The sequence below is a fragment of the Juglans regia genome, chromosome 3 (genome assembly GCF_001411555.2).
Source record: "Juglans regia cultivar Chandler chromosome 3, Walnut 2.0, whole genome shotgun sequence".
In the NCBI taxonomy this organism is placed as follows: domain Eukaryota; kingdom Viridiplantae; phylum Streptophyta; class Magnoliopsida; order Fagales; family Juglandaceae; genus Juglans; species Juglans regia.
This window is the reverse complement of record NC_049903.1, coordinates 29,272,566-29,286,586: the sequence shown is the minus strand read 5'-3', so window position 1 is coordinate 29,286,586 and position 14,021 is coordinate 29,272,566. Positions and strand designations below refer to the sequence as shown.

The 14,021-nt window shown below is 39.3% G+C and overlaps 1 pseudogene; it reads left to right on the top strand.

Moving 5' to 3' along the window:
* Positions 1-5,266: 5,266 nt before the first annotated feature.
* LOC109018261 lies at positions 5,267-9,367 on the top strand (annotated as a pseudogene).
* The last annotated feature ends 4,654 nt before the right edge of the window (positions 9,368-14,021 follow it).

Here is a 14,021-nt window from a genome sequence, read left to right as displayed (position 1 = left end):
AGGATTTTTTTAATACTCAAGATGTAAGTATAAAACAACATCGCTTTGGAAACCCCAAACGACCTTGTTTTATATTTAGGAATTTGTTATATATATATATATATACATATTATTGGGCTAGGCCGAGGGTATAATGCAGGCGGGCATAGGCCTAGCCCGCCCCCGCATGGTGAGGGCAGGGTTGCCCGTGCTGTCCCAAGAGGGGCCAAGGCAGTGGATGGCTAGGTAGCGGAAGGTGGTGCCCCGTTGCCCAGCTGCCCAGCCCTATTGCAGACAACCATTTTGACACGTTTGTTAGAGATTCCAATGTCTACTACCTCCATATCCTAGTTTAGAGAATACAGAAACAGAGTTAGATGTCTAGAGTCGAAACAATAAGGTCACTGATAGTTTATCGATATTGCACAACACTTTACCAGCGCATGGGGCTCACGTGTTGGTGATGAAGAGGTGGTGAAAGCTATTTGTGGAAGATTTGAAGCAAGAGAAGTGGTACGACAAGTGTACCACTTACATGCTTCGATGTATGGTGGCATGTGAACAATATAGGCAGCTTTCATAAGCATGAGACTGCCAAGCTGCTCCGTTCGGAATAGTACACGTGTCGTACTCATCCCCATCATTTGGACTAAGAATTATAATTTCTTAAATCTTGTATTTAATTTTAGAATTTAGAGTGAAAAGAAATAAAAATCTCCTATTTATTATTGCAATTCTACTTCTCAAGCTCTCTCTCAAACTTCAACTCGTATTCAGCAATCAATTCCAGCCACCTTCTCCTTCACGATCCAGACACAATCAGCCCATTCCATTTTGGGGTAGTTATACAGGGACGATATTTGTTCATTTTGAACATTGTTTTTGGTTTAATAGTGATAATTATATGGGTTGCTATTAATGGTGAGTTAAGTGTGTTCTTCAAATTTTGATTATGTAAAAGGGAAAAAAAAAAAAAGAAAAAGAAAGGATTGCAAATAGAACTTTCAACTATCTTATTTTCATTGTGGTGTGTCGTGTGAATGATAAAAAATGTTGCAGCCTATTGGAGTAAATGAATTTTATGGCTATATAATTGCCAAGAGAAAAGATATTTGTAATCGTAAATTATGCAACTGCCACATAATCGTTTTGAAAAAAATGAATAAAATATGGGACTCACGTAAAAAAAATTAATATTTTAATAGTGGACCTCACTTTTTTTCAAAGCGATTACGCGACATTTACATACTTCACGATTATATGTAGAATTACTCAATATCCAAACAGACCATTATTTCTATATTGCATTCATTAAATTACCATTTATCATACAAAAAGTTCGTCAAACAATGCTAGCTTTGATCATAAACCTAACAACAACGAATTTATGATTGAGAAGTACTCCCTAATTCAACCATATGTGATTCTTTGTTCCTCAATTGCGAGAGTGAAATTGCATCCAAGGGCTTGCTATTGGTTTCTTACAAGAAAGAAATTTCTGGGAGACATTTCATTGTAGGTTGAGACTTTGGTTCGGTTTGTACACCTGCAAATGCTATGGAAGCAACAAGGAAAATATCTTGTACGAGTAGATGATTTGGAGATGGCAGGCGCTAGTCTAATATGTCATTTAGCATCATTTCTGGAGAAGATGATGATGATAAGAGAGTCAAGATTTACCCTAGATGTCTTCCCATTAAAATTTCTAATGCCACAACCCCAAAGCTATCAATATTGCATTTTTCAGTCACCACCACAGTATAGGCCAACTCTGGGAAGAAAAGAAGAGTATTATATTTTGGATTAGTAGGTGCGGGTGAAAATAAAATAAAATGAATGAAGATACAAGTTGTACCTTGAAAATAATAACTCACCTGGGGCAATATAACTGTATGTGCCAGCAATCAATTTATGATATATAGGAGGAATCATGATCAAAGCAGGCTTCCCCTTTCTATGTACTCATAAACTAAAAATGTACATTTTTGATGCAAACAGAACCCATGAAGCTTTACAATGTTTCAATGCCGAATCTCTGATAAAAATTTTACCTCATTCTTGAAACTGTTATAAAAAATTGGGTTCCTAGCCTCTTAACTTATGAAGTTTCTTCAAGGCAACAGTTATGCTACAAGGTAATTTTGCTTTGTAAACACTATCACACCCACCAGTTCCAGTGCAATATTTGATGTCAAATTCCTCAGTTGCTTCAAATGATGGTTTCATATGCAATATGTCCATCATAATTCCATATAGAAAACAAATTCCCATCCCTTGTTTCTCTCAACCATGTGTTGAGACAGGAGAAACCCCCCAAGAGCTAAGAATCCAAAGAAAATGGCTATGGGAATAATAAGTTTAATTTTGCTTCCAATTGAAGAATGACAAGGAGGGAAACCCGTGAAGTTACCACATAAGTCATTGTTGCCAATCAACGTGTCGAGCAAATGATATTGATCAAAATGGTCAGGAATTTTTCCCTTCAATGAGTTGTATGACAAGTCAATTGCTTGTATGGTAATGAGAGAAAGGGGAATGTTGCCTGTAAGATTATTTTAGCTGAGATTTAAGATTGATAATTGACCTGAACCCCCAAGTTTACTTGGTATCTCTCCGCTGAAAAAGCTGTGACTAAGATCAATAATATTTAGCCAATAAAGGTCAGCGAAGCGATGAGAAAAGCGTCCAGTCAAGTAGTTGTGACTAAGGTCAATAGTGTTGGAGTGAGCTGTAAAATGGGGACAAATCAGACTAATTATAAGAATTCTTTCATTGTAAAATCCCGTCCTTAGAGGGTCAACCATTATGTCTAGCCTTTGATTTCGTATATCCTAGAATAGCTTCATCCTGTATCTATATATATACTCTTGTACGCTGTTATGAAATAAATTAAAAAAAAGAGGAAAAGTTTTGACATGGTATCAGAGAGGGATCCTAGGATCTTTGCTCCATCCACCCACTGACCAGAAGTTCTGGTGTCCAGCAACCATGGCAGAGTCCAGTCTTGATGATTGGACGACCAAAATGACAGAGGCCTTGACCAGAGTCCAGACCTCCTCTCACACCCCATTTGATTCTTCGACTGTTCCCATTGGCATTAAGTTGGATGGTTCTAACTATGCCTTATGGTCCCAAGTTGTCTAGATGTATATCTCTGGCAAAGACAAACTTGGGTATATTACTGGCGACTCCCCATAACCTCTTGAAACAGATCCATCATTCCGAAAATGGCGGACTGAAAACGCCATTGTCAAAGGATGGTTGATCAACTCGATGGAATCCTCCCTGATCGGCAATTTCATTCGATTCCCGACTGCAAAACAGGTTTGGGATTCTATTGCCACAACTTACTTTGATGGGACTGATACATCCCAAGTATATGATCTTTGGCGTCGTGTAACTCGTATGCGACAAACTGGTGTATCCATTGAAAAATATTACACTGATCTTCAAGGCCTACGGCGTGAAATTGATTTCCGTCGTCCTAACCCGATAAAATGTGCGATTGATATTCAGAAATATAACTCCATTTTACAGGAAGAAAGAGTCTATGTCTTCCTTGATGGCTTAGATGACCAGCTGGATAACATTCGCAGTGATGTACTTCAGTTACAACCTTTTCCTACAGTTGAGCAGGCCTACACCCATGTTCGACGAGAAGATATTCGGCAAACTTTTATGACATCTAGTGGAGACAGTGCCTCTGGTGCAGTTATGGTGTCTAAAGGTTTCAAACCAAGGAAGTTGAACTCAATATCCAAATCTAAGCCTCAATCTGATGAAGGAAAATGCACACACTGCGGCAACATGAAACATACCCGTGAGACTTGTTTCAAGTTACATGGGTATCCTGATTGGTGGAGTGATTTTCAGGCAAAGAAAAAACGTGAGGGGGTTGGCATAAATGAAGGCACAGGCAGAGCAGCTATAGTCAATGCTGAACCACAATTGTCCCTTACTGCGCAACTCGAATCCACAAATAATTTCGCACCACTCAGTGATCAAGGTAACTGTGGACAAGTGTATGTTACATCTCATTCTCGGGATGATGATATGTGGATTATAGACTCCGGGGCCACCGATCACATGACTTTTGATTCCATGATTTTTCGCACATCACTCAGCCCAGACGAACTCGCATTGCAAATGCTAATGGAGTTCAATATCCGGTTACAGGGGCTGGAACAGTTGCCTTATCCTCCTCCCTTTCATTATCTCACACTTTACTTGTTCCTTCTTTGTCAAATAAACTGCTATCTGTTAGTCAACTTACAACAGACCTCAATTGTGTGGTGTTAATGTATTCTACCTTTTGTCTTCTTCAGGATATTCTCACCAAGGAGATCATTGGGCGTGGTACTAAAAAGGGGGGACTATACTACATGGATGACTTCATCTCAGGAAGAGCCAATCACATACACCATGCAACTAGTGACAAAGAAAGGCAAATTTGGCTTCTGCACAATCGCTTGGGGCACCCCTCTTTTGGATATTTGAAACATCTATTTCCAACTTTATTCTCTACTTTATGGCCCTTGGATTTTAAGTGTAAGACATGCATTGTTGCCAAAAGTCATAGAGTCCCTTATCCTGTACGCCAAACCAAACGGGATATACCTTTTTCTTTAGTACACTCAGATGTATGGGGACCTTCTCCAGTACCTACTCCATCTGGTATTAAGTGGTTTGTAATTTTTGTTGATGATTGCACTCGAATGACTTGGTTGTATTTGCTTAAACGAAAAGAAGAAGTTTTTGGTGTTTTTCAATCATTCCATGTTATGGTCCAAACACAGTTTTCAACCAAGATCAAGACCCTTCGTACTGACAATGGAGGTGAATATGTCAATAAAAAATTTCAAACTTACTTCCAAAGCCATGGCCTCATCCATGAAACTTCATGCTCCCAGACCCTTCAACAAAATGACACTGCTGAAAGGAAGAATCGGCATATCTTAGAGACAGCACGGGCTCTATTAATTGGAGCACATGTACCTCATCGGCACTGGGATGATGCTGTGGCTACTGCAGTGTATCTACTCAATCGAATGCCTTCTAAAGTCTTAAACTTTCAGACCCTTTACAGATTCTTTCAAGCCATGTTTCTTTGCCCACTGTCTTAATGCTTTCCCCACGGTTGTTTGGCTGTGTTGCGTTTGTTCATCTCCATAAGAACCAACGTACCAAGTTGGATCCTTGTGCAATCTGATGTCTTTTCCTGGGGTATGCTCTGCATAAGAAAGGGTATCGGTGCTACGACCCCCTCACCAACCGTACTTACATCACCATGGATGTCACATTTCTCGAATTGGAAACCTTCTTCCCATCACCGACAACCAAATCATCTCTTCAGGGGGAGCCTCGAGATGAAGAGTTGAGTTGGTTGGCAACTGCATGGCCCGAATTTGAATACAACTCAGAACAAGAACAACCCGAATGCAACTCAGAGGAGCCTAATGATGGAGACACTGAGACAAGGCTGCATGTTGAGAGCTCTCCAGTGGTAGATATGAATGAACCAATTGAGTCTGAAAGTATGGAATCTCATGAAGCTCCTGCAGCTGCAAGTGATATAGTGGTACCAGTTGAGTCTGAAAGTGTGGAACGTATTGAAGCCGAATGCTCATTTCCTGAGATTGAAGTTGAAGCCGAAGGCCCCTTTCCTGAGAATGAAGTTCTCCACTCTTTAGTACCTGAAGGCCCTTCTCTTGAGAATATCACTGAGGTAAGTTTCCCTACCATTTCATCTCCCACGATTAATTTGAATGCGACTGTGCAATATGTATTACCTGACAGACACAATCGGGGCAAGCCACCAAGCCGATACTCTCCAGAAGTGGAAGATAGACGATCCAAATATCCTATTGCCAACTATGTGTCTACTCACAGGCTATCCAAACCACTCAAGACCTTTGCACATCAACTATCCTCAGACTATATTCCCAGGAATGTTGAAGAGGCACTTTCTAATCCAAGATGGGGTCAAGTGATAAAGGAGGAATTAGAGGCGTTGCAGAAAAATGATACTTGGAGGCTAGTTTCACTGCCGGAAGGAAAGAAGACAGTAGGGTGCAAGTGGGTTTTCTCCATTAAATACAATGCTAGTGGATCAATTGACCGATACAAAGTGAGGCTCGTGGCAAAGGGATATACGCAGACATATGGTATTGATTATCAAGAAACCTTCTCGCCGGTGGCAAAGCTAAACACTGTTAGAGTTTTGTTTCTCTTGCAGCAAATTTAGATTGGCCATTACACCAGTTTGATGTAAAGAACGCATTCCTCCATGGCAATCTAGAAGAAGAAGTTTTCATGGACCCTCCACCAGGGTACTCGGCAGCTTCAGGAAACAAGGTTGTATGTAAGCTACAAAAAGCCTTGTACGGGTTGAAACAATCACCTCGTGCATGGTTTGGACGATTCAGTGCAGCTATGAAAAAATATGGTTTTCAACAAAGTAACTCGGACCACACTCTCTTCCTTAAGCATCGATCTGGAAAAGTGACAGTATTGATTGTCTATGTAGACAATATGATCATTACGGGTAATGACCAAGAAGAAATTTCTAGACTCCAAGAACAACTATCAGCTGAATTCGAAATGAAGAACCTAGGAGGACTCAAGTACTTCCTAGGGATCGAAGTGTCTAGATCAAGCCAAGGCATTTTTTTATCTTAGAGAAAATATATATTAGACTTGCTGTCTGAAGTAGGGTTACTGGACTATAAACCAGCCGATACTCCCATTATTCAAAATCATAAACTTGGGAAATATATCGATCAAGTGCCTACTGATAAAGAGAGGTATCAGCGGATAGTTGGCAAGCTCATCTACTTGTCACATACTCGACCGGATATAGCTTACGCTGTGAGTGTAGTGAGCCAATTCATGCACTGTCCTAGTGAAGATCACATGAATGCAGTAACTAGAATATTGCAGTACTTAAAGTCTTCTCCTGGAAAAGGGCTAATGTTTTCCAAAAAGGATCATTTGAAGGTTGATGGCTACACCGACGCTGACTAGGCAGGAAATATTTTAGACAGGAAGTCAACCTCAGGCTATTTCACGTTCGTAGGAGGCAATCTTGTTACATGGAGGAGCAAAAAACAGAAAGTGGTAGCATTATCCAGTGCTGAAGCAGAATTCCGAGGAATGGCCAAGGGCCTATGCGAACTTCTTTGGCTTAGGAGGTTGCTAACCGAGATAGGCTTTGCTCCCAACTCAGAAATGAATCTGTTCTGTGACAATAAAGTAGCCATTGATATCTCTCATAATCCTATCCAACATGATCGGACCAAGCATGTTGAGGTCGATCGTCACTTCATTAAACAGAACCTTGAAGAGAAAATTATTCGGTTCCCATTTGTCAAGTCTGAGGACCAGTTAGCAGATGTACTCACGAAAGCAGTATCTAGCAGAAATTTTCACATCTCACTTGACAAGTTGGGCATTAGAGACATCTATGCACCAACTTGAGGAGGACTGTTGGAGTGAGCTGTAAAATGGGGAACAAATCAGACTAATTATAAGAATTCTTTCATTGTAAAATCCCGTCCTTAGAGGGTCAACCATTATGTCTAGCCTTTGATTCTGTATATCCTAGAATAGCTTCATCCTGTATCTATATATATACTCTTGTATGCTGTTATGAAATAAATTAAAAAAAAGGGGAAAAGTTTTGACAAATAGTACTTAATGAATGAAGGTCAGCCAAGCGATCAGGAACTCATCCAGTTAAGTAGTTGTGGCTCAATGACAACTCCTATAGATTAGAGCAACCAGCAAGAGTGGTAGGGACTGGACCAATGAGATTGTTAGATTTGAGCTCCAAACGCATCAGATTCTTCAAGTTTCCTATTCATGTTGGGATGGAACCACTAATTTTGTTCAAACTAAGGTATAAGTGATTCAAGCTCTTCATGTTGCCTATTTTCAAGGGAATGGAACCATGGATGTTGTTAGAAGCAATGCCAAACGTCAGTAATTGGGTGAGGTTTACGATGGAAAGAGGTATCTCACCTGTAAGTTAATTGAAGGACAGGTCAAGGAAGGTGAGGTTTGATAGAGTACCTATGTCACTAGGGATGCTCCCTTGAAGTCCATTTCCATGAAGATCAACAAAGTATAAATTTGGGAAGGAAGAAAATTTGAGTTTCAACGTACCTTTCAAATAGTTATTAGCTAAGTTAATCTTTGTGATGCTTCCACGGGCAGTGCAAGAAATATCATACCACTTGCAAGGACTTGAGGTATTGCTGGCCCTGCAGAGGCTTCCATCGAGGAAGTCGAGGAGGTTTCTTCCATTGCCATGGCGGACTTGAGGTCCATAGCCGAGTGCACGATCTCCTCCGGTTATGCCAAAGAGTGCGTCAGTATTTACAAAATCATCAGACAATCAATAGTGGATGAAGGCGTTTATCATCTCGGCGTAGAGAAACTGAGCTCCTCGCAACTCAACAAGATGGACTGGGAAGTGCTCGAGTCGAAAATCAAGAACTGGTTGGACACAGTGAAAATATCCATGAGGACCCTCTTCACTGGTGAGAAAATACTGTGCGATCACGTCTTCGCCTCCTCGGACTCCATCAGAGAATCGTGCTTCACCGAGATTTCCAAACAAGGAGCTACTATTCTGTTCAGTTTCCCTGAAGTCGTCGCCAAAAGCAAGAAATCTCCCGAGAAGATTTTTCGGGTGCTCGACATATACACCGCGATCTCCGAAAACTGGCCCGAGATTGAGTCCATATTCTCTTTCGAATCAACTGCCAGCGTCCGATACCAAGCCATCACCTCACTTATCCGTCTCAAATAGTCGGTGCGCGCAATGCTATCGGACTTCGAATCAGCGATCCAAAAGAACTCGTCTAGATCGCTGGTCCGCGCGATGAATTACCTCTCGCTCCTCGCCGATTACAGTAACATCCTAGGTGACATTTTTGCCGACTGGCCTCAGCCTGCGAAATCCTCATTACCGGAATCTTACTTTGACAGTCCACAATCCGACGAATCTCCGGCAACGGCAATTTCCATGAGTATAGCTTGGCTTGCGAAATACGAGCGACTAGCCTGGGGCAAGGTGATCGAGTCACTACCGGAGAACCCAACCGCTGAGATTTCCTTAGCAGAAGCAAAGGAGATTTTCAGGAAATTCAGTTCGAGCTTCGAAGAAGCGTATCTGAAATAGGATACACTCGTTGTATCGGACCTGAACCTCCGAGACGAAATGAAGGTGTCTATCGCGACAAAGATCGAACCGGTTTATCAAAAAATTTATGACAAGTATCGGCCAATAACCGGAAGAGGAGAGAGGAACGCGAGGTTATATGTCAGATTTACCCCTGAAGATGTGGGAAATTACTTATCAGAATTGTTCTTGGGAACGATTTAACCAATTGACTGGGGAAGTAGCCCGTCGTCCTCGTCTCATCGGCGGAGTGAATGATGTAGACGGTGAAAATTTATGCGGCGATTTTATTGGGTCTTGACTGTCGGTTTTTGTTTTTATTACCGATTATTTGGAGATGTATATTAATAGAATAATTAAGACTCGTTATTAATTTTGAAAAAAAAAAAGTAATATCTGTCATTAAAAAATTATTAATTTTACGTAAATTTCAAATTTATTCTAAAAGGATGTAAAAAAGCTTACACATTTAAAATTGCAACTATAATTTTGCCTATCTTTTTTTTTTTTTTTGAAGGGAGGAGGGAGTTTAAACTCCAGGCATTCTTTTTAGAAATTAGTATTATGTTAATCAGGTCATAGACCTTAATTTTTAATAGTAATTTCTCCACATAAAAATTGCCGCATAAATTTTCACTGTGTAAATCTCTGCATAAATATATCATTCATTCTTTCTTTTCGTGTATAATTGTACCATTCTTAGTTTTAGCAGTAATTATATAGTTATACAATGAATACATCGTCTATTTATTATTAAGAAAGACAATTATTCTATATACAGTCGTCTCATGTAGACGCCGTGAAGTCAGCTGACGCCAGCTAATATATATATTTTTTTAAAAAGCAAAAACGAAAACTAATATGGATATGAAAGGGAGTAAAACCCATTCGTTTTACCTTATTCACTGAGACCTTTGCTTTACCTTATTCGTTCTGTCGCACTCCTATTTTCGAAGTTTATTCTTCAGATGAGTCTCCGCTTGATTTAGCAACTTTTTGTTAGAAAGAAATTGAAGCAAGTCTTTTGAAGTTCAACATTAGAAACTCATGTTCTATGGTAAGACTTCTATGCTCTTGTACGATTTGCTTCATTACCTGTTGTTATGTTTCGTTGCATAAGTAAATCTGGCGTTTCAAACCCATGTTTTTCTCTTCATCAAATATTAAACTTTCCTTACCCAAAAAGATTGAAACTCTTTTATTTTGGCCTATAAGACAAGCTACTGATATGAGTCTCCCTTGGCCTTGGTTTTGTTAGATTCTCATCCATTATCGAAGCTCCTATATTTTTCTCCTTTTTATTGTTTTAATTTTTGCTGGTTTAACCGTTTGAGAATCGAGTCTATTCAGGTTCTTTTGATTTGGATCTTGATCCCTCGGGAAGACTTTTCATTTGAACTCCATATTCAAATTGATTTTATTGCATTTCATTTTCTTTTAAAGTTCAAAACTTGTGTCTAAAAACTTGTTCATATAAGTCGTTTTGTTTTCATTGTTTTACGACTAATTTAATGTGTTCTGCACGTTTTCTCAGCAATGGCGAAATCGTTTTCGAGGGAGAGAAATGGAGGGAGGAAAAAAGAGGGAGGGAAACTGAAGGAGGTAGGGTAAAGATCTGAGGCCATGTCAAAACGGTGCGTTTTGTTTTTATTTTTGACCACGTCAGAGCCGTTTGCACCGCGGCTACACGAGGCGACTGCAGTAATTGTTTTTGGAAGAAAAATGTTTAGGTGTGCCCTTCAAATATTTTTCTAGTGTATTTTATTTATTATTTATTTTTATTTTTTAATATTTAAAACATTGCTATTATTTAATTTGTGTGTGCAACTTTTTTACATTAATAAATAAATAAATAAAATAGACTAAGAGGCACTTTTAGGAGGCATATTTAAAAGACATCCTAGCATGATCGTGTTATCAATCGTCTGAAATTGTAATTGTACACGTGTGAGGGAATGAAGATTGAAGACTGGTGAGAAAATAACCAATAGTAAAAAGAGAACTTCTACTCAAACGCCTACTGTTCCTACAACCTCCACACATTGATTTTTCTTTTGTTTTTTTTTTCTTCTTTTAAAAAAAAAAAAATTAAAACGATGCATTCTGTTTTTTTTTTTTTTTAATCTTCCCCCAAAACACCCCCCATTACGTCTTCCCCCCACGTTACTCTCCCTGGTCCCGCGTCTTCCCCCTGGTCCTGGTCCTGCGTCTTCCCCCCCGATCCCCAATGTCACTCGTCCCGAATCTTCCCCCCAGCCCGGCATTTGTCCCATGTAACCCATTCGGCATCATCCTTTTCCACCACCCAACTCATTGCATTGTTCTGCTTTTTCACAAGGGTAAGAAATGAAAGAAAGTATTTCTATTTTTCTCTTTTAGTTTTGTCTCTCCATTTCTATCATTTTGTGTGTTTTTATATTTAATAGATGTGTGAGTTTGTGTTTTTTTTTTATCTGTGTTTTTGTGGAGTTTTGTGGGGGCTATTGTGTTTTGTTTTGGGGGGTTTGTGGGGCTTTTTGTTCTGTTTTGTGGAGTTTTTTTGTTTGTATGGGAGTTTTGTGAGGTTTTGTGGAGCTTTGTATTCTGTTTTGTGGGGGTGTTGTGTTCTGTTTTTGGGGTTTGTGGACCTTTTTTGTAAACTTTTGTGTTTTATTTTTCACAGAGAAACAAACTAGCTAGCTGATGTTTTGGATTGGTGAAAGCTTGTGAAGTCCACATATAAATGCAAATCTAAAGAGGATCTTAAAAGCTATCGTGTTGGGAACTAAGAAAAGAGTTTGTTTTTGGTATGTCACCGCAAGAAATTGCTAGGAATCAATCACCTGTTGGTTGGTTTGTCAATTATAGAGGATGGAGAAAAAAAAGTAATACACTATAAAAGACAAATAATAAACAAAAAGAAAACAAACTTCATGAAGTTTGGTTGGCCTTGGATGGGTGGGGTCGGATCGGGTCGGGACAAATGTTTGTTGTGTGTACAAGATAGTTAAATAGGTTAATGATATATTTTCTAAATTTTCTCTTTGGTTGCTTTTCATGAGAAAATGAATGACAATCATGATTCTGATTGATACACATCTATCATTTTAGTGCTATTTTATCATAGTGATGGGTGATGGAGAAGATAAAAGACCACTTATGCCTTCGACATCGATTTCACCGAATCAGGTATGATACACATTGTTAGTTGAAAATGTTGTTAATGTTTTACATTGCAACAATAAGTTAATACATTTTTTACACTTTGTTACAGGGATATCATGATCCGCTAATTCCATACTACCCACCAAGTATGCTACCATCAAATACATATCCAAATTCATATCCGTATGTTTGGGATAACCAGGTAGACATATTTTTTTTCATTAAATATTTTTAGTTGCGTGCGACCGAGTCTCTATAATGGAGTCTTTCTAACATAATTGGTAATTGCAGCATCCTACAATGCTACCATTTTGACCAACTATGCCAGTTCCTCCTTCGAGTAATCTTGAGGATTTGAGACCAGTTGAAGATATGATGAAGGTATTATGTTTTTATGTTTGAGAAATCTTTTCTTGTATGCACGTGCATCCAATTCGTTCTAACCTAGTGGGTATTTGCAGCATCCGGCGATGCCACCGTGCGGACCAACTATACTCTACCCACACTGCCCAAGTCATTCATCAACTATGTCAATTAGTGCTGAAAGTGAAAAACATGTTGGAGGTATGTCGCAACTGAACGATCAATATTTTTGTCATATTATTTTAGCATATTACATATAACAAAAATGCTAACCTAAACGTAAATATTATTTTCAGAAACTTCATCCAACGTCAACATAGAGCCGGATGCAGAGGGGACAAATGAAGTATCAGAAGATTATGAAAGAGTTGAGCCTCTAAAATCTGGGATGGTGTTTACAACTGATAAAGATGTTTTAGCCTATTACAAACGATATGCCAAGTAAGAGGATTTCGGTGTTATCACAAAAAAGATGAAGAGAGAGGTAGATGGGAGTGCAAAGTATGTAACGATTGGATGTACACGTGGTGGTAGGTACCATCCTAGCCACAACAATTTATCAAAGCCACGACCAACAATTAAAACAGATTGTAAGGCGAAGATGAATGCTCACTTAGTGAATGGGGTATGGGTCTTGACCACCATTGATCTTGTACATAATCACGATACAGTGAGTCCACAAAAGTCTAGATTTTTTAGATCTCATAAATATTTAGATGAATATAGTCAGAGGTGCTCGAATTGAATGATAGAGCGGGTATTAGGATGAATAAGAATTTTCAAACACTTGTGACTGAAACGAGGGGGTTTAAGAAGTTAGAATTCCATGAGAAAGATTGTCAAAATTTTATTGAGAAAGCTAGACATTTGAGGCTAGGTAAAGGAGGTGGTGAAATATTGAATGACTACTTTAAGAGAATGAGGGCGATGAATGATGGCTTTGTGTCAGTCATGGATGTGGATGATGAGTGCAGAGTTAAGAATGTGTTTTGGGCTGACGCACGAAGTCGAGCAGCATACGAGTATTTTGGAAATGTTATCACGTTCGATACGACGTACCTCACAAATAGGTACGGGATGCCGTTTGCTCCCTTCGTTGGTGTCAATCATCATGGGCAGTCCATACTATTAGGGGCAGGTTTGATTTCAGGTGAGGATACAAATACTTTTGGTTGGTTGTTTGAAGCATGGCTAGAGTGCATGAATGGACAGCACCTAAAGTAATCATAATAGACCAAGATCGGGCAATGAAGAATGATATTGCCATTGTTTTCCTGAATAGCCGCCATAGATATTGTCTATGGCATATCATGCGAAAACTGCCCGAGAAATTGGGATCACACGTGGCATA